General features: G+C 41.8%; 1 long non-coding RNA gene across 1 annotated transcript; it reads right to left on the bottom strand.

Annotated features, from left to right (window-relative positions):
- Positions 1-739: 739 nt before the first annotated feature.
- On the bottom strand, positions 740-6,527 carry LOC123571194 (uncharacterized). The gene is made up of 3 exons (XR_006695372.3): positions 6,337-6,527; positions 5,964-6,107; positions 740-1,652 (listed from the first exon to the last, which is right to left on the bottom strand). It is a non-coding gene; the product is annotated as an uncharacterized lncRNA (long non-coding RNA).
- Positions 6,528-25,541: the final 19,014 nt, after the last annotated feature.

Raw genomic sequence — 25,541 nt, 5'->3', positions numbered from 1 at the left:
GCACCCCACCATTCACCACCACCTGCGCCACAAGATATACATACAGGGTGCCTCTCATGGGCCAGGGTCTGTGCCAGGTGTGCACAGAGATTAAATGCCTATATGGCAGGACACGATTTAGTCTCCAGCTTACAGAACAGGGACTGAGCTCAGAGACACTGAGTAAATTGCCCAAGATCTCTTGGACAGGAAATGTGGCAATGGAGACTAGAAGTCCTGCCACCTGGCTTCCGGGCCTTCCCTCTTAACTGCCTCCGCTGTACTGCTTCCTAACTACTGATTCTCCAGTGCCAGGCATGGTTGTTAAACTGCTTTACCAAAAACTGTGGGGATGCAGGAAGGCTGGACATGAATTCCAGGGCATTGCCTCCATTGATCCTGCCCTAGCGGGGCTTTCTGGACGGGGGCCTCTCCTCTGCTCACCCTACCTGACATAAACCCTTTCATGACGTATTCACCCTCCACTGTCACTGCCTTCTCCTGCCCCAAGGCCACACTGAAGTCCCACACCTAGCCTGCCACACTCAGGGTGGCATCACTTCTGGGATCTGTTCCAGGTGCACTCAGCAGAACTGGCCAAGCACATGTATCCATGAAGCTAGCTAGGTAGCCACATGGGGGACTCATGTCATTTAATGAACTTTGCTACTCCAATATAGTCAAAGGGTGCATTAACCATGTAATGTGGGCGCAGAAAGGAAAGAAAAAAAGCTGGGAAGTAACTTTGTGGACTCATATAAAATTTGACATGTATTTCAAATGAAATGTATTTCAAAATGTATTTCAAAACATTGGTAGTCTCACCGGTATGTCCAGCAGCAAGAGAACAGGGGAAAAACAGAATGACATTAGGTTACTGTCTTGCCTTTAATTCTTGGGGGTTAGCCATCACAGAGGAATGAAAATGCATAAATTTGTAATTTCTTCTCTGTTAAAATCTGAAATTCTAATGTAATTCTAGCATAATTTAGTATAAAAATGAGTCCATTCTAATTCACTCTTAGTATCTAATTGAGCACAGAAATTTCTTACTGTTACATATCTATTCTCTTTCATTCATTCATTTATTCAATAAACATGTGCTGAGCTTTTACTCCATGCCAGTCTCTGGCTGGGCCCTGGAAGAACAAGGGAGAATATAGAGGCACATCAGGCTTAGGCCCTGACCTTCAGTCTTGTGGTCTAGCAGAGGAGACAAGACAGGAGCCTATATAACGAAGTGGAATATGGTCACAGTTGCCCAGGAACAGCAAAGTGCTAGGCAGGAGGTTCCAAGAAAGGACAGAAGACTTGAAGCTGGAAAAAGAACTTAGCAGGTTTGCCATCCTCTGGCTTCTCATGATGACCAGGAAAGGGATGTAAGGCTGACTAGCAACATGGGTCAGAAAGAGTCCTGTGATCCAGTCCCAAGTTGGCAGGAAGCAAAGTGTGCAGCCTGGCGGCAGGTCCCTGCATCTCTCAGGGCCTGTTTTCTCAAGTGTGAACTAAGAGTTTTAGACCCCAAAATTTCTATGGGCATTTCCAGGATGAGGAGTCTGAGCCAAGTCCCAGATGTTTGGGCTTCAAATTCCTGGCCTTCTGGCCATCCTTTTGCCATCTCCAACCACACAGCAGCTCACATTAGCTCAGCCTTTGAGTCAGAATCATAGCGCCTAGGAAAGAGGGCTAAAATTAGTAGAGGACCAATGTACTTTCTGTTGCCCTGAAGTCTTGAGAGCATCAATCGAAGACCCTTGTTCTAAATATGTTTCAAGGCAAGAGCGATGCTAATGCCAACAATGTTAAAATGCTCAGCAAACAAACAAATATACTTCTCTCCCATCTTCACTCTCTCCATCCCATTTTATCTTCATTTTATCAGGTACAAAACAAAATACATCAGAATGGATGAAATACAGCTCAAGTGAGCTGAGGTAAATTAATCGAAATGCAGGAGCCCTCGAGGGCCATTACGACTGGCCACTCTTGGGGTTTCCTGGATACCGCTGGGAACCAAGGCCCCTCTTGAGCAACTCAGCACGCAGATGTTTCTGCCACTTATGATGGCCTCCGAGCACTGAGCTGGAAGCCTCTGATTGAATAGGGCTGTGGGCCTGGAAGGAGCCAATTTCCCCCTCTATCCCTCTCTCTGCCAGTTCCAAAGAGTTGGTTGCATTGATATTCACTCCCATACTGACCCTGACCCCTCAGTTGCTTCTCAGGAGCAATAGTACATCAAGACTCCTTATGGGGGTTCATTCTCTGCATGAGTTTTCCAGGGATGCCATACAAATTGTCACAAACAGGCTGGCTTATGACAGTAGAAATTTATTCTCTGAAGGCTCTGGAATAGAATCTGTTCCATGACTTTCTCTTAGCTTCTGGTGACTGTCAGCAATCTTTGGTGTTCCTAGCCACAGTGCTTCAATTTCTACCTTCATTTTTACACTGCCTTCTCCTCTATGTGTCTTTTCCTCTTCTGTCTTCCATAACGACACATGCCATTGGATTTAGGGTCCACCCTACATCCAGGATGATATCATCTGGAAATACTTAATTACATTTGCAAAGACCCCTTTTCCAAATAAGGTCACATTCACAGTTTCTGGGTGAACATATCATTTGGGGAGGGATCCCACTCAATGCACTACATCTCCCTCAGAGCTGTTGCATTTTCCAGATTCAACTGGCAGCACTCAGACAGAGAGAGATTCTGGTCTGGGCAATCAGTGCTCTCATCCATTTTATTGGACAAGAGCTCCATTCTGGAACACTTGGCTCCTAAGACCCCTTCCAACAGAGCACAGAATGAACTCTGGAGCTAGGTTCCTTGAATTTACATTCAGGCTCTGACACTTCTTAGCTGCTGTGTGACACTGGAAAAATCACTTCACCTTTCTGTGCTTCAGTCCCCTCATCTGCAAAACAGAACTAGAAGCAACCCTAGAGGCAGTTACTAGGCATTTACATAGATGCTCTTTTACAGGGGAACTGTCACATTACTGAGACTTTTTAAGCAAAAGAAACAGAATTTATACCACCAAGGAAATATCTCCCTTTAAAGTAGTCCCCTTGAGAGGCTTTATACACTTTCCTAAAGCTGCTGTTTCTCAAACCCAATGGGGCTGTGGAAGTGGCCCTTAGAGACAATTTATGTATACCACCACCCATTGGAGCCAAATCCACACTTCTCTGGTTTAACCATCCACCTTCTCTATATTCTCTCAGAAAGCTGTTGGGCTATTGAGAATAAAAGCCACCCTCAAATGATAAAATGCTGTTCCAGGAATGGCTGGCCAACTCTGAAGGCACACTCTCAAACATACACTTAAAACTCAGGTTGGAATATTTAACAATGGTGAGCTCGCCACCATTTCCCAGCAATGCCATATCCCTTACCTTATTTCATTCTCAAGAAACCTGTGGCTAAATGCTTTACTGCCCCTTTACTAATGGGGTAACTGAGGACCAATGAGGGTAACCAGCTTCCTCAAGGTCACATACCTAGGCCAAAACAAAGGGGAGGGCTGAACTCACACTTTTTTGCTTCCTAATTTATCACTCTTTCCACCACTCCAGGATGAATACAGATGCATCCCATTACTTTAGAGGCAAATCTTACATGTTCAAAGTAATTTTCTGATTGTCTATTTTGTCCTTATTTTCTAAGAAATATCTTTGGAAAAGTTAGTATGAGCTTGGGGAAAATAAGGGGTCTTAGTCTGCTCTACAGTGTACGCTGAGGCCAGCATGTTGCTCTGCAATCAACAACCATGTGTGAAAATATTAAGAGATGTCAGTGCAGACTGGTCCCACTGGCCTTTAGGGGGTACCCTCATCTTCATGGTCCTGGGCTTCCTTATATTCATCTGTAAAACTCGTATAGTGATAACAGGAGAGACAGGGTTGGGCTCAGAGGGATTTTGTGAATCCCAGTCTTTCCTGTGGTTAGCAATTGGAAGTGCTCTTCAATGGGGACACCTTTGAGCTGTCCTATAAACAACAGCACTGGCCTAGGAAGGGGTTAACACTCAGAGTTCTGCCAGCCAAATCAACTGGCAGAAGAGCCTAGAGAGTAGACAGCTGCAGAGGTGTGCACATGATTCCTAGGGCCGACCCAAGGTCGCAGCTCCTCATGATGGCTTTATGAAACTGGAACAAAGCGAAACAGGGAGGGAAGCAAAAGGGAGAGAGACAAGTACAGTTCCTTACTCTATGTAGAAAAATAGGACATTTTAGGATGGAAAGAGGCCAGAAAGCCACTGAGATCTGCTTCCTCCTTTCCCTGCCATGAATTCTGGTGCAGTATAATTTTCCTCCTAATGCTTGTCAAACCATTTTTAAAAGCAAAAACAACCATTCCCACTAGTGGTTTCCATTATTGCCACTGGTGGTTTTTTTCCTGTGCTGTAACTGTCCTCTATGGGAGGAGATGGCAGTGCATTTCCTTTGGTGCTGAGGTTCCCTAGTGATGCTGTTTCTCCACAGGTTCTGAACTCCAGGGCATTGCTGTCCTTTTCTGGACTGAATTTTCCTGGGCCCTGTGGTCCTTACTCCCAAGCGAGCCATGCTTGCCTTTCTCCATCCCATTGTGGAATAAAATCCTCAATCCCTTGATGTTTAGAAAAGAAATCTTATCTCCCAGGAGGACTTAGGGCCTTGGCATATCCTTCACTGAAGGAAAAATCCCCCTCACCTCAGAGAGGAAAGGTGCCTAGGCCTCCCTGTGAGTTTAATTTTCCCAAGGGGCTTTGCTGCCAACTTGAAGAAAATTCCTAAGCCCCAAGTGAAGCTGGATATTTCTGCTATTCCCCCCAAAGCTCTTACCCATCCTGTTAGTTTCTGGCCTGTGTCAGTCAGAGCTAGTCCTTAATGACAGACAGTTTTTAAAGTGTCAGTTACTTGTCTGAGTGTTTGGGCTTACTTCCTGGTCCCCGCTGTGGGCTTACACCTGGTCCCCAGCCCTGGTGAGGAGCCTCGAATTTCCTTCACTTTGCTCTGACATGCAGTGCCACCTGCCACCCCCAACCAAATAGGTCATGTATTTCAGAAGACAGTCCTTGTTGAAGGAGGCAGAGACAGATAGCACTACTGCAATGTGGCCAGAAGTGCGCCCAGTGGTGAGCTTTATCTTGCCTCCAGGAAGATGCCTCTGTAGGTCGGGCATCCTCCACTAGGCTCCAGTGTTGCCCTGTGCAGATTCTACCATTGCCCTTGCCACACTGCATTCTAATTGTCTGTTTGCTTATTGGCCAACCCCAGTAGGAGTAAGGCCTGTAAGGAGAGAACCATGGTATCAGTGTCACTAGTCTTCTCAGAATAGAGCAGAGGGCCTGACTGGAGCAGCAGGTGCCCAGTAAATAAATATTGGTTGAGTGAATGAGGAATAAAGTAGCCAAGTAACCTTCAATATGGTGTCCAAGTGAAAATAAACAAAGGACTAAGAGAGGAATGGGTCAGTCAATCTGCCTCAGTCCCTGCCAGCGCCCACCTCTCACTGCCAGTAAAGCTTAGGGCCTCTACCCACAGTCTCAGTCTTGACCTTACCATATACCTGATAGGGCCCACCCAGTAGCCTCTATCTTGCTGCCCTAGAGCCAGCAGTTGGTGCAGCTGGGGGAGCCCTGTGACCCTGTGCCTATAGAGAAACAGTCTTTCACTGCTGCCACCATGTTGGCCAAGTCCATATAGATGGGCTGTGCCTTGGTTTCTGTGCTGAGCATTCCAGCTCCTTGCTGGACCTGGGTCCCTGCCCTAAGCCCCAGTGTGTTTGGATCAGGTCCTGATTCCCTGCCCTGCTTTAGTCTGGCCTCCATCAGACAGACAAACCCCTCTCTCCCCAGCTGCTGACAGCCTTTTGATGTCAATGACTTGGCATCTGACAATGTATCACCAAGCACCACAGTTCCAGTGTCCCGAGCACCTATTGCCATGCTGACCCACCAGATGAGTCCCTGAACAAGCCACACCCACATTGTCCTCACCATTTTTGGTAATGTCCAGGCATTCTCCGCAGCTTTTGAAGGGACCTGTCTCTGTAGCTCCACAGAGGGGCCAAAGACGCAGTGCGGCCCACGATTGAGCTCATCCATGTTACTGCCAAGGGAGTGAAAACTGATCCCCCAAAGCTACAGACAACAAAGCATTAAGTATTAAATGGAAGCTCTGTGGAGACTGTTCCTAAGTCAGATTTAATGGAGCACCTGTCACCAAATCCTCCTCAACACCTCCAATCACTACTCAATCACATTGGTCAAAAGCAGCTCTTCCTGGAAGAAACACATTTTCCTCACACATTGATGAGATCCCACTGCACAGCCTTCACCAGAGTACTAAATGGGATAGTTGCAAACTCACCTCATGTCAACACATCCTCAGTAATAGCCACCATTTCCATTTCCAAGAGCATCTCTGAATTACTCTTCTCAGGATTCAGATTTCGGGATAGGCTCACGGGCAAGGTTGCATTGTGACGAAATGTTTTTGTATTTCAGGATATAAATTCCCCTAAATGGGGCCCAAGAAATGCCCATCTTCACTGCAGTGCCCTGTATGGTGATAGGACAGATAGCACTAGCCCAATAATGAACCTTTATCAAGTGTTCCCAATGTAACCCACCCTGTGCCTGACCCTTCCCATTTACTCCTCAGAAACACTTGACAGAAGGGTGAAGTGACTTACCCAAGATCACACAGCTAGTAAGGATTGGGAGACAGGATTCCCCACAGAACTCCCTGACCCCAAAGTCCTAGATTGCCACATAGCTTATCTCCCTATTCTTGGGCTGTCTCAGTTTGAGTCTAAAGCTTCAAAGCAACCAAGAAAATGGAGCCCTTGCTGATTCAAGATGTTGAAATATCAGGAGAAGGCTCTCCTCATAGCTACTGGCTTCCCCAAATGGCACCATCTGTGGGTCTGTTTCTAGGTAGATGAACATGAGGTAGCTTCTTACGATTCAAACTTAGATACTCTGCTAGCAAGGGCCCAGGTCCTACCTGGCCTTTATGGCGGGGGGTGTGCCCTGACACTCAGGGAAGCAGGGCCAGTATGATCTAGTCAAATGCTGGAAAGCCTATCTTCTTCAGAGCTTCAAATGTGACCCCGCACCCATGGATCCTACCATAGCCACTGCTCTACATCAAGCCCTGTACTCTGAGGTGAAGCAGACCCTGAGCCTATCCTCAAAGAGCTCAGTCTCTTGAGAAACCAGAGTAGCTGTGGCCATGCTGAGACAAATGAGAGGGTGATGCACACCACAAGGGAGGGTGAAGTGATCACAGCAGGCTGGCGGCTAGAAGGGCTTCCTCTGAGCTGGGCCTTGAATTCTAGATCTGATTTTAGATAGGCAAACATGATAAAGGAAAAGATGTCTCAGGTATAGGGATGAGCATAAACAAAGGCATGAAGTCAAAGCAAAGGCTCAGAGAGAGTCACAGTGTAATAGTAAAGACCAAATCTGCCTGAGCACAGGGTGTGTGGGGAGGATGGGGCCAGATTGTGCATGACAGACTTGCACTGCAGTGTTCACAGCCACTAACAACTAGACAGCCACGATGGTTAAGCACTGGGCCAGATGCTCTGCATTTATTGTTATCTCTTCAGTCCTTGCAATAGCTCTGTGAGGCATTATTATCTTCCTTTGATGGATGAGTAAACAGAAGCTTAGAAAGAAAGGTGAAGTAATTGTCCAAGGTCATATATGAGTACGAGATAGAGCTGGCATTCAAAACCAGATTTGCTTGGATCTACAGCCAACCATCTTTTCCACTGCTCTGCACTGAAGAGATGAATTAGGGAAGGCCTTTAATGTCAAATGTAGGAGGTCCAGCTCCCCAGGAAGTGATGGAAAACAGGGCAGTTGGGTGACAGAATGAAATTTGAGAATGGAAAGGTGCCCAGCTTTAGGCAGTGGTAACTGTGCTACCTGCACTACCAAAACGGTTTCAATTTGGGCAGCATCTTGGATGCCAGGTTTTATCAGGACCAGGGGGATGTGAGGGATAGATGCCTTCTAGGGAGCCAAATGCCAGAGAAAGGGTAAGGGGAGTCTCAAAGTGAAGTTTCTGTAGAGTTAATGGTTTCTACCACGGTCTGGTAGCAGGCTGCATTCCCAGCAGCCTAACGAAGGAAAAACATAAGCCCTTAAGATATGATTCATAGTTACCACTGGGGGAAAATGGGTAAAGTATACACTGGATCTCTTTGTATTGTTTCTTACAACTGCATGTGAATCTACAGTGATCTCAAAATTAATACAAGTTTGATTAAAAAATTTAAAAATCAGTTTCCTGCATATTTAAATCTTGCCCATTGAAAATATGCCAGTTTTCATGTTAACACCTTGATCCCTTGGATTAGGTGACTCTTTTTTTTTTGTTGGGAAACTAGCTGGGGTGGGGACAAGGGGAGGGATAGCATTAGAAGAAATACCTAATGTAGATGACAGGTTGATGGGTGCAGCAAACCACCATGGCACATGTATACCTACGTAACAAACCTGCACTTTCTGCACATGTATTCTAGAACTTAAAGTATAATTTAAAAAATTACCTCTACTCCCACCAAAAAAAGAATGATTCTATATGCTCCAAATCACATCTATAAGATGGGTTGTTCTGAGTTCAAGTCACCTAAAAACAGAACTGTTGCCTGGTTTTGCTCAATAGGCATTCTCTAGCCTCCTCACTTAATAACAATAACAACAACAATAAAATATGTTCCTAACACAGTTGACAAAAGCTTTCACATTCATTTTCCCATGGGCACTTCATAACATCCCAGTGAGGTCAGGAGAGCAGGGCTTTTAACCACATTTTACCAAGGAGGAATCTGAGGCTCCAAGAAGATAAGAAATTCGCCCAAGATCAAGTGCTAGAACTCAGATTTGACTGAAGTAATTCTGTTCCAAGCCTGGTCCTCTTTCCATTCTGTTAAAGGTACCAGCAAAATGATTTTCTGAAAAACTGAATTGTGGTATTTTCCAAGCTGCTCTTGGTCGAGATAAAGTATTTACACGTGGCCTTGTCCTAGAAACCACATCTCCAGCCACCTGGAACCCAGTACAACTACTCTAAGTCCAAGCAAATGCCTCACTCTGCTCCAAGATCACTGCGGGACTCGAGGCAGTTCTCCCATCTCTCCCTCTGTGGAAGAAAAGGCTTGCATGCAAATAAAGTGGGACATTTCTATTTGCATTTGGGGAGATGCAGCCAAATAAAATATGATGACCACATTAACTAAATATTGCAGGCATTTCCTTTCCAGTTTTCCTGCCTGTCACCCACTCAATCTGGTGTATAATGGCCATGCAAGAATGTGATAAATATTTTTTCCTTTCTAAACTGGGATTTCACATGTATAGAGAAGGATTAGGGTGAGACAGTTAACTGTTGAGATTTTGACTTTCCTTGGGCCAAGTATCTATGGACAGTTGAGGTTGTTCAGGATTGAGCTATAGTTGGGAGGGAATCTAGGTATGATGCAGATTTTTAAGGCATGCTTAGCCCAAAATCCAGGGCTGGGACACATATCATCTTTGTTGTGCTTCAGGTTACTCAGAGGCAGATGGGCCAAGAGGTGGAAAATCTTTGTAAATAAATGGATTTGAGCCTAGTTGCTGCCTGGCTGCTTTAAAGCATGATATTTTTCCCACCTGGAATTTGTCTCAAAAGACAATGAATGGGTGTCTCTGATCTGGGGTTATGAAATGGTTAGAGTTCAGCAGCAGGTACCAGGGCTGACATGAAACTCTTAGTCAGGCTGGCAGGAGAACAATTCCTACCTTGACCAGAAAGCCTTTCCACTCCCTGATTATAGAGCTTGAAGTACAGGCCTCGATACAAGGTGGATTCAAGCAAGAAGGGAGGTCAGAGGTGGGATAAAGCCAACTTCCTTAATCTGAAGCTAGAGGAACCAAGGCCCAGAGAGGGACGAGGACTTATGGAAAACCAAGAGCAAGGCAGGGCAAATCTGCGGCCAGGGCTCCGGCTGCCAGACTCTGCAGGCCATGTTACTTCTCCCTACTCCAGGCCATCTCCCACTACTTGGGCCACAGAGCTAGGGGTGGACAAGCTACTTTCCTTATCACTTGTGGCTTGACCTGAGGAAAGTCCCCTGCCATGACTTAGGAGGAAGATACAGATGGCACTGAAGACAATGTCCCCAGCAAAGAGGAGCCATGAGCAGATCTTAGACCTATTTACAATAGAAACAAGAGAAGGGCCATCTATTGCCAAGCCCTTGTCCATTGGACTGGCCTTTCCTTCCTAGATGCTCTGTTCAACCTTCATCAACTCAGCACTTCACTCCTGGGGCCTGGCTTAATCAGGTCTTTCTGTGGGTCTGATGGGCCCACGTGTAACTCCATGCAGCAATCTCCCAGAGAATAAGAAAAATGGATGGTGCTTGGAATGTGATTTTTGAGCAAGTGGCTGACCAACTGGGCCTATCATCTTGTTGTGTATGTGTGTGTGTGTGTGTGTGTGTGAGAGAGAGAGAGAGAGAGAGAGAGAGCACGCATGAGAGAGCATGGGGGGAGGAAGGGGAGAGAAGTGGGGGAGTAGCTGCTGATAACCCAAAAGGGAATTTTGAAAGGAGAACCTAGCTGTGACTCTGAGAGGCCAGGGGTTCTCAGAATTTGCATTGTAGAGTGACTTCAAACTAGGATGGGACTTTCACAAAGGAAGTGAAGTGGCACCTGAAGGTCAGCCTGTGTGCCACATAAGACACCAGGCCATAGGCTAACTTGGGGCATACTTTACAGAGCATTTCCCTCATGCTCCCTTGATTAACTTTCCCAGTGACCTTTGTATGTACATGTATGTGTGTGTGAGGGGGAGTATTATCCCCATTTATGGGGATGAAGTGGAGGCTCAGAGCACATAAATAACTTCCTATGGTCACACAGCCAGCATGTGACAGAGCTAGGCCTCAAACCCAGGTCTTCTCACTTCTTATCCCATTCTTTCTTCATTATAGACAGTATACCCTAGTGGACAGCAGGCAGGCTCTAGGATCAGAGATACATGGGTTCAAATCCAAGCTCTACTGCTTCCTGGAGTACTTATTTATCAGATATAGTGTTTGTGACCATGAAATGAGAGTATCTGATGACAGCATAACACAGGCCTAAAAGACCTTTCTTGCCTTTCAGAAAGCAAGTCAGAGGGAAGTGTGGCTGTTGGCACAACCTTCAGCCTCTTGGCATCGGCCATCTAGGTACTCCATGCTAGGCTATAAGGTGGAGACAGTTGGGGGAAAACAGTCCTTTCTCCCCACAAACCCATGCTTGCTGCTTGCCCTCACTTCCTGGCCCTCAGCAGTCTGAACTTTAGGCTCCCAGTCCCATCCCTCTGCTTCCACATCCCCCAGCCCTGGCCCAACACTCAGCTCTGCAGCCTGACCCTGCTTGTGACATTCCACATGGGTACATGAGAAGCAGATCGATGATATTTCCTGGGCCTTTTACCCATCTTTCCCAACCCCCTATTTTCTTCTCCCATCCCCTCCATAAAGGTAGGAAATCATTTTTCCCTTTAGCCGTGGTGTAAAAAGGACACACAGACCCTCAACCTGAATTCGTGGGCACAACTGGCAGAAGGACTTGCAGTGGGAGAGCACTGCTCTCTCTCATCCATCTATTCATCCATCAACTCATGCTTCATGCAGTTGACCCTCATTGGCTTGGGTGTGGTCCCACGTCAGCCTCCATACCAGGCTATGCCAGGACAGAGATCAAGACACTCCAGGCTAGGCTGGACCCATTGCCTTTCACCAAATATCCTAATTTTATTTTCATAATCATACCTGAAAAGAATTATCCCATTTTATGGAAGAGGGAATTGAGGCTCATGCAGGGATATGATTTGTCTGTTCATAATATTAAAAAAATAGTAAGTAGGCTAACTAAAATTTGAATTCATATCTCTCTGTACCCTCAGCTTATGTTCCTTCAATTTTTCAGGCTAGGCAGGGAAAGGGAGAAGTCAGAAGAGGCTCATGGAGATCTCTTCTCCTCCCAATGGGGACCTGGGCCAGCAGGGCTTAAGCCTATCTGTGCCTCTTACAAGTACTCTGTTCAATTAAAGGCAGGACTTGGTAATCCTAACTGGCAATGTGTGGTGTAGTCGAGAGAGCCTATGCCAGAATAGGGCAGCCTGTTCTGTGTCCCAACAATATTCTGTGCAGACCCTCCCCCATTATGGCCCTTATTATCCTAAATTTTCATTACCCATTGTTATGGGATGAATTGTGGTCTCCCTAATGTTTATATGTTGAAGTCCTGTATTTGGACAGAGGATCTGCAAAGAGGTAATTAAGTTAAAATAGGGCCACTAGGGTGGGCCTTAATCCATTATGACTGGTGTTCTTATAAAAGGGGGAAATGAAGACACAGAGACACACACAGAGGGAAGATGATGTGAAGAGACACAAGGAGAAGACGACCATCTACAAGCCAAGAAGAGAGGCCTGAAACACATCCTTCCCTCACAGCACTCTGAAGGAACCAACCTTGGTGAAACCTTGATCTCAGACTTCTAGCCTCTGGAACTGGGAGAAAATCCGTATGTGGTGTTCAGGCCGCCCAGACTGTGGTACTTTGTTATGGCAGCCTGAGCAAATGAATACACCAATATACAGAGATCTATGTTCCCCATTGGGCCATAAATGCCTCGCAGAGTGTAGCCCAGCACCAGCTCAGTGGATGATCAGTCAAGAGCTGCTGTATGTGGCGGCCTTTCCCAGGGTGGATGCGGAGAGAATATTAGGCTGGGAGGCCATCTCCGCCCCATTCGTCTCTGGATAGGTCTGAGGAGGCTTGCTTGCTGGCCCCTCCCTCCCTAGGCTTTCTGCCAGTCAAAGAGGACATCCTTCCTTACAAAAGATGGTTGTGCTCCTGCCAGAGCATGTGAGCAGCTGCAGCTGCCTGCAGGGATAGTTGCGAACAAGGAGTCAGCAGAGATCCTAGGTAGCACATGTTCCTAGAGACTTTAGGTCACTCTGGAAAATGCTTAGTTCCAGTTCTCTTCACCAAACAGCATGGGGCAAAGGCCCTCAGAACAAGGGTCTGACATCACTCTGCCATTATGTGAAAGGAAACTAACTCTCCAGAGATTAGAGAAGGCTTCACAAAGCGGTGATGTTGGAACTGCAGCTTGAAGAATGAAAAGAAAAAGACAGTAGGGGAAGAGAGGAGAACTCCAGGTATAAACAAAGTAAAGCAATGTACAGGTAAATGGGAACAGAAGGAGGTCTGGTATAGCTGAAGCATCAGGAGCTGTGGAAGGTGGTGGCCCAGTCATCTGGAGAGGTAACCAGGAGATAGAATGCCAGAGCGTAATGAGTGCTGAACACTAGGCCTAGGGGTTGGGATTTCATTCCAAAGTCAGTACAGATCCAGGCTTTGTGGGTAGGAGGCATGACTTTGCAGTGGGAAGAACAGCCTTTAAATCACAGGCAGTGGAGGAGACAGCCTGGAGCAAGGGAAACAAGGGATGGAGCTTCTGCTGGCACCCATGTGAGATGAGTGGTCTTAACCTCGGAGGTCCAATGATGAATGACAGCTGAGGGAGAGTGGGAAGTTTTTAGCTGGGCAGCTGGGGATATGATGGGCCTCCTAGCCAAAATCCCAAACTGTCTGGCTCTGCCTGCTGTATACATTTGTCAGTCTCCTTCCCAGATTGTGTGCTCTCCAAAGTCAGAGGAACTTCTACTTCTCTCCACAAAGCCCACTGCCAAGCCTAGCCCAGAGTCAGGGCCCTGCATGTAATGGAAGAGTCTCTCAGGAAAAAATATATTAATTTGCAAAAGAAGGAACGAATGTTAAGCTTCTGTTTTAACACTGCAGAAAGACTCTCTGCCTCACAAAAGACAAAAGGAATGAAAGGTGGGGAGACTTCATTGTGAAAAGCAGCCAATATTTAAATCTAAAACTTTAGAAGCATTCATGGAAGTTGGTTCCCGATAGCAAAGAGGAATTTAAACTTAGGAAGTGCAGTAGTTCATTGGGACTTACATTGTCAAGAAGGGGAGGAGAGTTCATCTAAAGAGAACAGCTCCATCTAGCAGCATTAATCCCCAATGGCTTTGGATCAATTTTGGCTTACTAACACTACAAGAGAAAAAGGGCCTTTTCAGCGTCAAGGAAAATCCTGCTTTCAGAGAGTCACTCTTTGCCTACCTCCAACAGGCCTTAGGACGAGTGTGTATCATGAGCTTCTCTCCGAAGTTGTTCTGCAAAGCCCTCAGGGACATGCAACATGAGTTCCATCCCCTGGTAAGAAGCTAAGTCCCATGTCTGTGAATGCATGGTCCTGCCATCCTAGTATATATGCTCTGGCATATAAATGGCATCCCAATGTTACAGATAGGAGAGCTGACCAATAAAGGAAGACTTATAGTTCTTATGGAATGTGTGCTCAGCAGAGCAGGCGAAGCCTTCAAAGACCAGGGTCCACAGAGGAGGGTAGCTAGGCAGGTTAGTGGAAGAGCTGTGAGTATAATGTAGAGCTCTTGACTCCTGGGCCAGGGCTCTTTCCACTAGACCATGCTGTCTGTCTCACAGACTAGGCCCATACATTCAACCAGTTTGACCATTTTGATGGAATTCGATATTAGAATTAGTGACCATTAATTTGGCTAATTTCTTTTCTTACCCAAATGATCAATTGTTTACATTAGCCAATAAATGAGTCTAAATGAAGTGGTTGTTCAAATAGACACTTGACTACGGTTGAACATGAAAGGCTTTGTGATTTAGAATTGGGAGTTGTCTGTCATCACAGTTAAATGATCTATCAAAGCGCAGCAGGTTAAGAACAGGCCTAAGTGGTACATCCATATAATAGAATACTATTCAATGATAAAAAATAAGTGAGCCATCAAGCCATGAAAAAACATGGAGGAACCTTAAGTGCATATTACTAACTGAAAAAAGCCAGCCTAAAAAGACTACATATTGTATTGTTCTATAATGTATAAGACATTATGGAAATGACAAATTATGGAGATGAAAAAATATCAGTCGTTCAATGAGATACCATCTCATGCCAGTTAGAATGGTGATCATTATAAAGTCAGGAAACAACAGATGCTAGAGAGGCTGTGGAGAAATCGGAACGCTTTTACACTGTTGGTGGGAGTGTAAATTAGTTCAACCATTGTGGAAGACAGTGTGGTGATTCCTCAAGGATCTAGAACCAGAAATACCACTTGACCCAGCAATCCCATTACTGGGAATAGACCCAAAGGATTATAAATCATTCTGCTATAAAGATACATGCACACGTATGTTTATTGCAGCACTATTTACAATAGCAAAGACTTGGAACCAACCCAAATGTCCATCAATGATAGCCTGGATAAAGAAAATGTGGCACATATACACCATGGAATAGTATGTAGCCATAAAAAAGGATGAGTTCATGTCCTTTGCAGGGACATGGATGAAGCTGGAAACCATCATCCTCAGCAAACACACACAGGAACAGAAAACCAAACACTGCATGTTCTCATTCATAAGTGGGAATTGAACAATGAGAACACATGGACACAGGTAGGGGAACATCACACACCAGGGCCTGTTGCGGGGGTGGAGTCCTAGGGGAGGGAGAGCATTAGGACAAATACCTAATGCATGCAGGGCTTAAAACCTAGATGAGGGGTTGATGGGTGCAGCAAACCACCATGGCACATGTATACCTATGTAATAAACCTGCATGTTCTGCACATGTATCCAAAACTTAAAGTAAGATTCTTTAAAAAGGCATTCAAACAGAAAGAGAGGAAGTCAAACTATGTCTGTAAGAAAAAAAAATCAGTGGTTGGCAGGAGTTTGAGGGGAGGAGGAAGTTTTGGAGGAGTGCAGCAGAGGGGATACTTAGGGCGGTAAAGCAATTCTGTATGATTTTGTAATGGTGGATACGTGACATGATGTATTTGTCAAAATTCAAAAGGTGAATCTTAAACTATAGACTTGAGTTAATGATAATGTACCAATATTGGCTCACCAATTGTAATAAATATACTACACCAGTCCAAGATGTTAATAACAGGGGAAACAGAGGGAGTGTATGAGAACCCTCTGTTCTTTCTGCTCTATTTTTATGTAAACCTAAAACTACTCTAAAAAATAAAACTTATTAATTTTTAAAAATCATCCTAGGTGTCCAGGTATGGAGGGAAGCAGTACAGAGCTGAAAAGTTTCTGTTCCATAACAGAGACAAATGGAATAGTAGACTATGAAATCTTGGCTAAAAGTCCGCACTGATACATCTAAATGAGCACAGAAAAATTTGGTCATGTATCTAAATACTTAGGAATATTCATATACAGGCATCATGTAGTCATGGTCTTCCATGATATACTGTATATATCTAAACAACAGCTCCAGAACAATATGAAAATGGGAAAAGCAAAATAAAAGAGAAACTTACAACATAGTTGTCATCCTATGGTTATCAAGACCCTTATAAATGTTCCCTTTCAATCTAGACAAACTGCATTAATTCCCGTGATTTTCCCACTAAAGTCAGAGGATGTGGTATATATACAAAGAAATGAAACTCTTTAGGCTTTTATTATTCTTCTGTAGCATGGGTTTTTGTGACAAGTCCCGGCATGCTTAGGAACTGGAGCAAACAAGTTGATATGGCAATAAAAACACAAAAGAACATAGTAGACAAACGCCACTGGGTCGATCTTATACAAACAATTGAAAATTATGGAACATAACAGTCTAAATTCTACATACAGGCATGAAGTTCAAGGTACTTCATCATCAGTATTATTATATATGACCTTTGTTAAGTTAGATCCATGGAGGTGAGACGACTTTCAGGAGGCTTAAGAGATCCCTCAAAAAAAACCATTCTTTTCATGAGAGAAAAGATGAAACAACTCCCTAGTAATCAGGGAAATAAAAACTAAAGCAAAAGGATATATTTCACACCCATCTACTTGGCAAAATATTAAAGTCTAACAGTATCAGGTGTGTTGCTCATAATGTGAACAAGCAGTGCTGCTGGAAGCATAAACTACCATAACTGTTTTGGAGACCAATCTGACAATGCCTATTAGAGTTGCTTAAAGTGGAAATTTAGATAGTTCCTTTCAGATGTTTCTTCTTTTCTAAATTAGCAATGAATTCAAAATTTTTCTTTATAAGCCCTGTTTTAGCTGCATTCCACAAATTTTGTCATATTGTGTTTTTATTTTCATTTAGTTTAAAACATTTTCTAACTTCTCTTGAAATTTGTTTTTTACCCATGGGTTTTCTAGGAATGTGTGGTCTAATATTTATATATTGACACCATCAAGAAAGTGGAAAGACAGCCCACATAATGGGACAAGATATTTGCAAATTATATATCTGATAAGGGACTTGTATTTAGAACATATAAAGAACTCTTACAACCCAACAATACAAATATAAATAACCCTATTATAAAGGGGCACAGGATCTAAACAAGTATTTCTCCAGATAAGATATCCAAATGGCCAATAAGCATATGAATATATGTTCAACATCACTAGTCATCAGAGAAATAGAAATCAAACCCACAATGAGGTATCACTTCACATCCACTAAAATGGCTAGAATAAAAAAGTCAGATAACAGCATGTGTTGGGGAATATGCAGAGAAATCAGAACCCCTATACAGTGTTAGTGGGAATGGAAGATGCTGCAACCACTTTGGAACACCACCTTTTGAGAGTTCCTAAAAAAATAAACACAGTTATAAAATGGTCCAGTTAATTCCCAAGAAAAATGAGAATATATGCCCACACAGAAACCTGCATACAAAGTTTTATACCAGCATTATCAATCATAGTCAAAAAGTGGAAACAACCCAAATTACCATCAATAGATGAGTGGATAAGCAAAATGTGGTGTATCTATATTATGGAATGTTATTCACACACAAAAAATGAAGTATTGATATATGTTGCAACATGAAATAGCCTTGAAAACATTACACTAAGTAAAAGAATCCAGTCACAGAAGACTACATACCATATGGTTTCATTCATATGGAAGTCCACAATAGGGAAATCTACAAGCAGAAAATGGTTGCTCTGAGTGGGGTGGAGAGATGAAAGTGTGATAACTAAAGCATACGGGGGTGATAGTTGCACATATCTGTGAATACACTGGGCTAAAAACCATCAAATTGTACATTTTAAATGAGTGAATTGTATGGCATGTGAATTATATTTTTTAAAAGCGGTTAAAAACATGTATTGAGAATTTTTCACATATCTATTTGTTACTGATGGCTTGTTTGGTTGCTTGGTGATTAGAGAACATCCTTTGTATTATTTAAAGTCTGTTAAATTTATGGAGGCTTTTTTATAGTCCAGAATATGACCTTTTTTACAGAATGTTCTGTGTGCACCTGAAAATAATGTATATTCTGCTCTCATTGGGTATAATGTCCTATAAAAGTCAATTAGCTTTTGCTGCCGTTGCTTTTGGTGTTTTAGACATGAAATCTTTGCCCATGCCTATGTCCTGAATGGTACTACCTAGGTTTTCCTCTAGGATTTTTATGGTATTAGGTCTAACATTTAAGTCTCTAATCCATCTTGAATTAATTTTCGTATAAGGAGTAAGGAAAGGATACAGTTTCAGCTTTCTACTTATGGCTAGCCAATTTTCCCAGCACCATTTATTAAATAGGGAATCCTTTCCCCATTTCTTGTTTCTCTCAGGTTTGTCAAAGATCAAATGGCTGTAGATGTGTGGTATTATTTCTGAGGACTCTGTTCTGTTCCATTGGTCTATATCTCTGTTTTGGTACCAGTACCATGCTGTTTTGGTTACTGTAGCCTTGTAGTATAGTTTGAAGTCAGGTAGCGTGATGCCTCCAGCTTTGTTCTTTTGACTTAGGATTGTCTTGGAGATGCGGGCTCTTTTTTGGTTCCATATGAACTTTAAAGCAGTTTTTTCCAATTCTGTGAAGAAACTCATTGGTAGCTTGATGGGGATGGCATTGAATCTATAAATAACCTTGGGCAGTATGGCCATTTTCACGATATTGATTCTTCCTATCCATGAGCATGGTATGTTCTTCCATTTGTTTGTGTCCTCTTTTATTTCACTGAGCAGTGGTTTGTAGTTCTCCTTGAAGAGGTCCTTTACATCCCTTGTAAGTTGGATTCCTAGGTATTTGATTCTCTTTGAAGCAATTGTGAATGGAAGTTCATTCCTGATTTGGCTCTCTGTTTGTCTGTTACTGGTGTATAAGAATGCTTGTGATTTTTGCACATTAATTTTGTATCCTGAGACTTTGCTGAAGTTGCTTATCAGCTTAAGGAGATTTTGGGCTGAGACAATGGGGTTTTCTAAATATACAATCATGTCATCTGCAAACAGGGACAATTTAACTTCTTCTTTTCCTAACTGAATACCCTTGATTTCTTTCTCTTGCCTGATTGCCCTAGCCAGAACTTCCAACACTATGTTGAATAGGAGTGGTGAGAGAGGGCATCCCTGTCTTGTGCCAGTTTTCAAAGGGAATTTTTCCAGTTTTTGCCCATTCAGTATGATATTGGCTGTGGGTTTGTCATAAATAGCTCTTATTATTTTGAGGTACGTTCCATCAATACCGAATTTATTGAGCGTTTTTAGCATGAAGGGCTGTTGAATTTTGTCAAAAGCCTTTTCTGCATCAATTGAGATAATCATGTGGTTCTTGTCTTTGGTTCTGTTTATATGCTGGATTATGTTTATTGATTTGCGAATGTTGAACCAGCCTTGCATCCCAGGGATGAAGCCCACTTGATCATGGTGGATAAGCTTTTTGATGTGTCGCTGAATCCGGTTTGCCAGTATTTTATTGAGGATTTTTGCATCGATGTTCATCAGGGATATTGGTCTAAAATTCTCTTTTTTTGTTGTGTCTCTGCCAGGCTTTGGTATCAGGATGATGTTGGCCTCATAAAATGAGTTAGGGAGGATTCCCTCTTTTTCTATTGCTTGGAATAGTTTCAGAAGGAATGGTACCAACTCCTCCTTGTACCTCTGGTAGAATTCAGCTGTGAATCCATCTGGTCCTGGACTTTTTTTGGTTGGTAGGCTATTAATTGTTGCCTCAATTTCAGAGCCTGCTATTGGTCTATTCAGGGATTCAACTTCTTCCTGGTTTAGTCTTGGAAGAGTGTAAGTGTCCAGGAAATTATCCATTTCTTCTAGATTTTCCAGTTTATTTGCGTAGAGGTGTTTATAGTATTCTCTGATGGTAGTTTGTATTTCTGTGGGGTCGGTGGTGATATCCCCTTGATCATTTTTAATTGCGTCGATTTGATTCTTCTCTCTTTTCTTCTTTATTAGTCTGGCTAGTGGTCTGTCAATTTTGTTGATCTTTTCAAAAAACCAACTCCTGGATTCATTGATTTTTTGGAGGGTTTTTTGTGTCTCTATCTCCTTCAGTTCTGCTCTGATCTTAGTTATTTCTTGCCTTCTGCTAGCTTTCGAATGTGTTTGCTCTTGCTTCTCTAGTTCTTTTAATTGCGATGTTAGAGTGTCAATTTTACATCTTTCCTGCTTTCTCTTGTGGGCATTTAGTGCTATAAATTTCCCTCTACACACTGCTTTAAATGTGTCCCAGAGATTCTGGTATGTTGTATCTTTGTTCTCATTGGTTTCAAAGAACATCTTTATTTCTGCCTTCATTTTGTTATGTACTCAGTAGTCATTCAGGAGCAGGTTGTTCAGTTTCCATGTAGTTGAGCGGTTTTGAGTGAGTTTCTTAGTCCTGAGTTCTAGTTTGATTGCACTGTGGTCTGAGAGACAGTTTGTTATAATTTCTGTTCTTGTACATTTGCTGAGGAGTGCTTTACTTCCAATTACGTGGTCAATTTTGGAGTAAGTATGATGTGGTGCTGAGAAGAATGTATATTCTGTTGATTTGGGGTGGAGAGTTCTATAGATGTCTATTAGGTCTGCTTGCTGCAGAGGGATCTCATTAAACTAAAGAGCTTCTGCACAGCAAAAGACACTACCACCAGAGTGAACAGGCAACCTACAGAATGGGAAAAAATTTTTGCAATCTACTCATCTGACAAAGGGCTAATATCCAGAACCTACAAAGAACTCAAACAAATTTACAAGAAAAAAACAAACAACCCCATCAAAAAGTGGGCAAAGGACATGAACAGACATTTCTCAAAAGAAGACATTCATACAGCCAACAGACACATGAAAAAATGCTCATCATCACTGGCCATCAGAGAAATGCAAATCAAAACCACAATGAGATACCATCTCACACCAGTTAGAATGGCAATCATTAAAAAGTCAGGAAACAACAGGTGCTGGAGAGGATGTGGAGAAATAGGAACACTTTTACACTGTTGGTGGGATTGTAAACTAGTTCAACCATTATGGAAAACAGTATGGCGATTCCTCAAGGATCTAGAACTAGATGTACCATATGACCCAGCCATCCCATTACTGGGTATATACCCAAAGGATTATAAATTATGCTGCTATAAAGACACATGCACACGTATGTTTATTGCAGCACTATTCACAATAGCAAAGACTTGGAATCAACCCAAATGTCCATCAGTGACAGATTGGATTAAGAAAATGTGGCACATATACACCATGGAATACTATGCAGCCATAAAAAAGGATGAGTTTGAGTCCTTTGTAGGGACTTGGATGCAGCTGGAATCCATCATTCTTAGCAAACTATCGCAAGAACAGAAAACCAAACACCGCATGTTCTCACTCATAGGTGGGAACTGAACAGTGAGATCACTCGGACTCAGGAAGGGGAACATCACACACGGGGGCCTATCATGGGGAGGGGGGAGGGGGGAGGGATTGCATTGGGAGTTATACCTGATGTAAATAACGAGTTGATGGGTGCAGTACAGCAACATGGCACAAGTATACATATGTAACAAACCTGCACGTTATGCACATGTACCCTACAACTTAAAGTATAATAATAATAAATAAATTAAAAAATATATATATATAAAAAAAAAAAGTCAATTAGATCAATTTGGTTGATACTGTAATTTAATTTTTCTTTATCCTAACTGATTTACTTTCTATTTGTTCCATCAATAAATGAGACAGGAATGTCGAAGTCCCTAACTATAATTACAGACTTGACTATTTTTCCTTACAGTTCTATCAGTTTTTGCTTTACATCTTTGAAGCTCTGCTATTAGGTCCAGACACATTTAGGGCTGTTATGCCCTTTTGATGAACTAATTGTTTTATCATTATGAACTATTTCTCTTTATCCCTAGTAATATTCATTGTACCAAAATCTACTTTGCCTAATATTAATATAGCCAGTCCAGCTTTGTTTTCGTTAGTATTTGCTTGCTATATCTTTTCCCATCCATTTTAAGCTATGTGTATATTTATATCTAAAGTGGGTTTATTATAGACAACATATAGTTGGGTCATGCCTTTTTCACCAAACTGACAGTCTTTATCTTTTAATTGGATTCAGATCTTTAATTTAATTGTTCAGGTTTTTACATTTAATTAAATTATTCATTTTGTTGGACCTAAGTCTACAACCTTGCTATCTAATTTCTATTTACCCAATCTGGTGGTGTTCCTTGCTCTCTCTTTCCAGGACTTCTGTTTTAATTGTTTTTATTATTCCCTTTTATATCCAGTATTGGCTTCATAGGCTCTCTGTTTTATTTTTATTTCTTGCTCTACAATTTACATTAAAATGTTTACCTTAGCACAATCTACCTTCAAGCAGTATTATACCACTTCATGTATAAGAATTTACAACATTGTACTTCCATTTCCCCTTCTGTCCTTTATGTTATTGTTGTCATACATTTTATTTCTACATTTATAAAATGTAGAAACATATTACATCACAATACAGTGTTATTATTTTTCATTTAAACAATTAATTTTCATTTAATGGGAATATGCAAATAATTTTTAAATATCTTTAAATATACTCACATGTTTACCAGTCCCAGGACTCAAACTTTTATTTGATCCAAATTTTCATTTATTATCCTTTTCATTTTGTCTGAAGAACTTCCTTTAGTATTGTAGTGCATTATCTGTTCATGATGATTCTCTCAGTTTTTGTCTGAAAGTGTTTATTTCCTCTTCATTTTTGAAAATGTTTTCATTGGGTTTAGATTTTTGATGACAGTTTTTTCCTTCAATACATTTATGATGTTGCTGCATTGTCTTCTAGCTTGCATGGTTTCTGGCAAGAAGTCTGATGTAATTCTTATCTTTATTACTCATTGTGCCATGTCTCTTTTCCTCTGGTTGCTTTTAATGTTTTTCTTTATCAACAATTATTTTTCAATAATTTGATTATGATATGTCATGATGTAGTTTTCTTTGCATTCATTTTGTTGGAGTTTGGTGAGATTATTGGATAAACGAATATTCAGTTTTCATAAAATTTAAACATTTCCCAGACTTACTTTTCAAATATTTTTCTGCCCTCTCGCCCTCCTGCTACTCCAATTATGCACGCTAGATCCCTTTATGTTGTCCCACATCACTCATGTTATGTTCTTTTTTTTCAGTCTTTTCTGTCTGTTCATCATTTTGAGTAATTTTTGTTGCTATGACTTCAAGTTGACTAATCTGCTGCAGTTTCTACACTGTTAATCCCATCCAGTACATTTTTCATTTCATATATTGTATTTGTCATCTCTACTAGTTTGATTTTGGCCTTTTTTATATCTTCCATTTTTCTCTTAGTCATATCCACGTTTTCTCCACCTTCATAATCATATAGAGCATATTTATAAAAGCTGTTTTAACTTTCTTGTCTGCTAATGCCATCATCTCTGTCATTTCAAAGTCTATTTTTATTGATTATCATCTATACTGGTTAAGAATCATATTCCACAGTTTTGTTTTTTTTTTTTTTTTTTTGCACGGCCAATAATGTTTTATTGGATGCTGTACAAAGTGGATTTTACATGGTTGGGTGGCGGATTTTGTTGCATTCCTTTAAATTTGTTCTGGGATGCAGTCAAGTTATATGGAATCTGATTATTTCAAGGTTTACTTTTAAGCTTTGTTCAGGCAGGTCCATAGCAGCCTTTAGTCTAGAAATAGCTAAGCCCTACTACTAAGACAATATCCTTTGGAACATTGTAGTTCATACTCTAGGTATTACAGGTCTATTCCCAGACCTGTGTGAGCTCTGTTAATTTTTCAGTCTATTGTTTTCTCATGGTCTTTCACTGCCCAAGGGTAGATTTCTTTTTTTCTCATACATGTGCTGCAGGTCAGAATTCAGCCAAAGACTAGAGAGGACCCTCTGCACATCTCTGGAGCTTTCTCTGTACAAATCTTGCTTCTTGCCATTTCCAGCCTTCGTGGTCTCCCTGCACTCTAATCTTTGTCTGCCTTACTGATCAAGACCTCTAGGATTAGTTTCAGTCCTCCCTTTCTCTGCTGCAGCCTAGAAAATTACTCCAGGAAATAAGCTATGAAAATCATAGGACTCACCTTACTTGTATTCTCTCTGTCAGGAATCACTATCTTGTACTTTTGTACTGCCTGTTGTCCAATGTCTAAAAGCCATTATTTCACATATTCTCTCTGGTTTTCTAGTTGTTTAAGATGGAAGGTAATTAGTCCCTGATATTCTATCATGGACGGAAGAGAAAGTCTCCTATTATATTACTCTTTAAATATTCTTCCAAGCACAAAATGTTTAATACTTTAAAAATATACCTTTAAAAAGCATTTTTTTTTTGTTCCTCACAATATTTGGTTTTGGTGCCATACATCTGAGCGTCAAGAAAATAATGCTCTAGACCAGAGTTTCTCAACCTCGGCACTACTGACATTTTGGACAGGAAAATTCTTCGCTGTGGGAGGCTGTACTATCCACTGTAGGATGTTTGGCAGTTATGACAACCAAAAATATCTCCACTTATTGCTAAATTTACCCTGAGAGATGAGGCAAAATTGCCCTTGGCTGAAAACCAAACTTTCAATATTGTAGCAACCCAGAAACACACCCCCTTTTAAATAAAAGTTAGGCAGCCTTAAAAAAAATAATAACAGGGGCATATTGAAAGGACACAGGAGCCAACCTGGAAAAGTTCCCAATGGTCAAAGTTGCAGCAATTTGAGCAATGAGCAATAAATATTGAGAGTATTAGACTATACTTTAAAGCATAAAATAAAATTTATGAATTCATTCTGATATAAAGAAATAAATGAATAAGTGAATGAGAGAGAAAAATTCCAATTAAATAGATGTAGGAGGGATGAAGGAAGCAATATCACCATTAGAACACCACAGTGATAAATGCCACAGGAGGAATCTATCAATGGATGTGATAATGAGTGAGCAAAAGTTTAAGCAGAATAGGATGTCTGCATATTCTCAAAGTATTTTTCCTAAAATATTTAGTAACTAACAAGGTGGGGAAGAGGAAATTATAACTTGGTGGTAGGGAATCGCAGTAGAAATCACTTTAGCCAGGTGATTAAGGTTAACATATCCAGTAATACATATGAATATCATGTATCCCCTGATACAACAGACTAAGAAAGGCACATCACCTCTGTGGTAG

This window comes from Macaca fascicularis, chromosome X (assembly GCF_037993035.2).
Source record: "Macaca fascicularis isolate 582-1 chromosome X, T2T-MFA8v1.1".
Lineage (NCBI taxonomy): Eukaryota > Metazoa > Chordata > Mammalia > Primates > Cercopithecidae > Macaca > Macaca fascicularis.
Note: the sequence above shows the minus strand (reverse complement) of the source record. Positions and strands in the feature narration are given on the sequence as shown.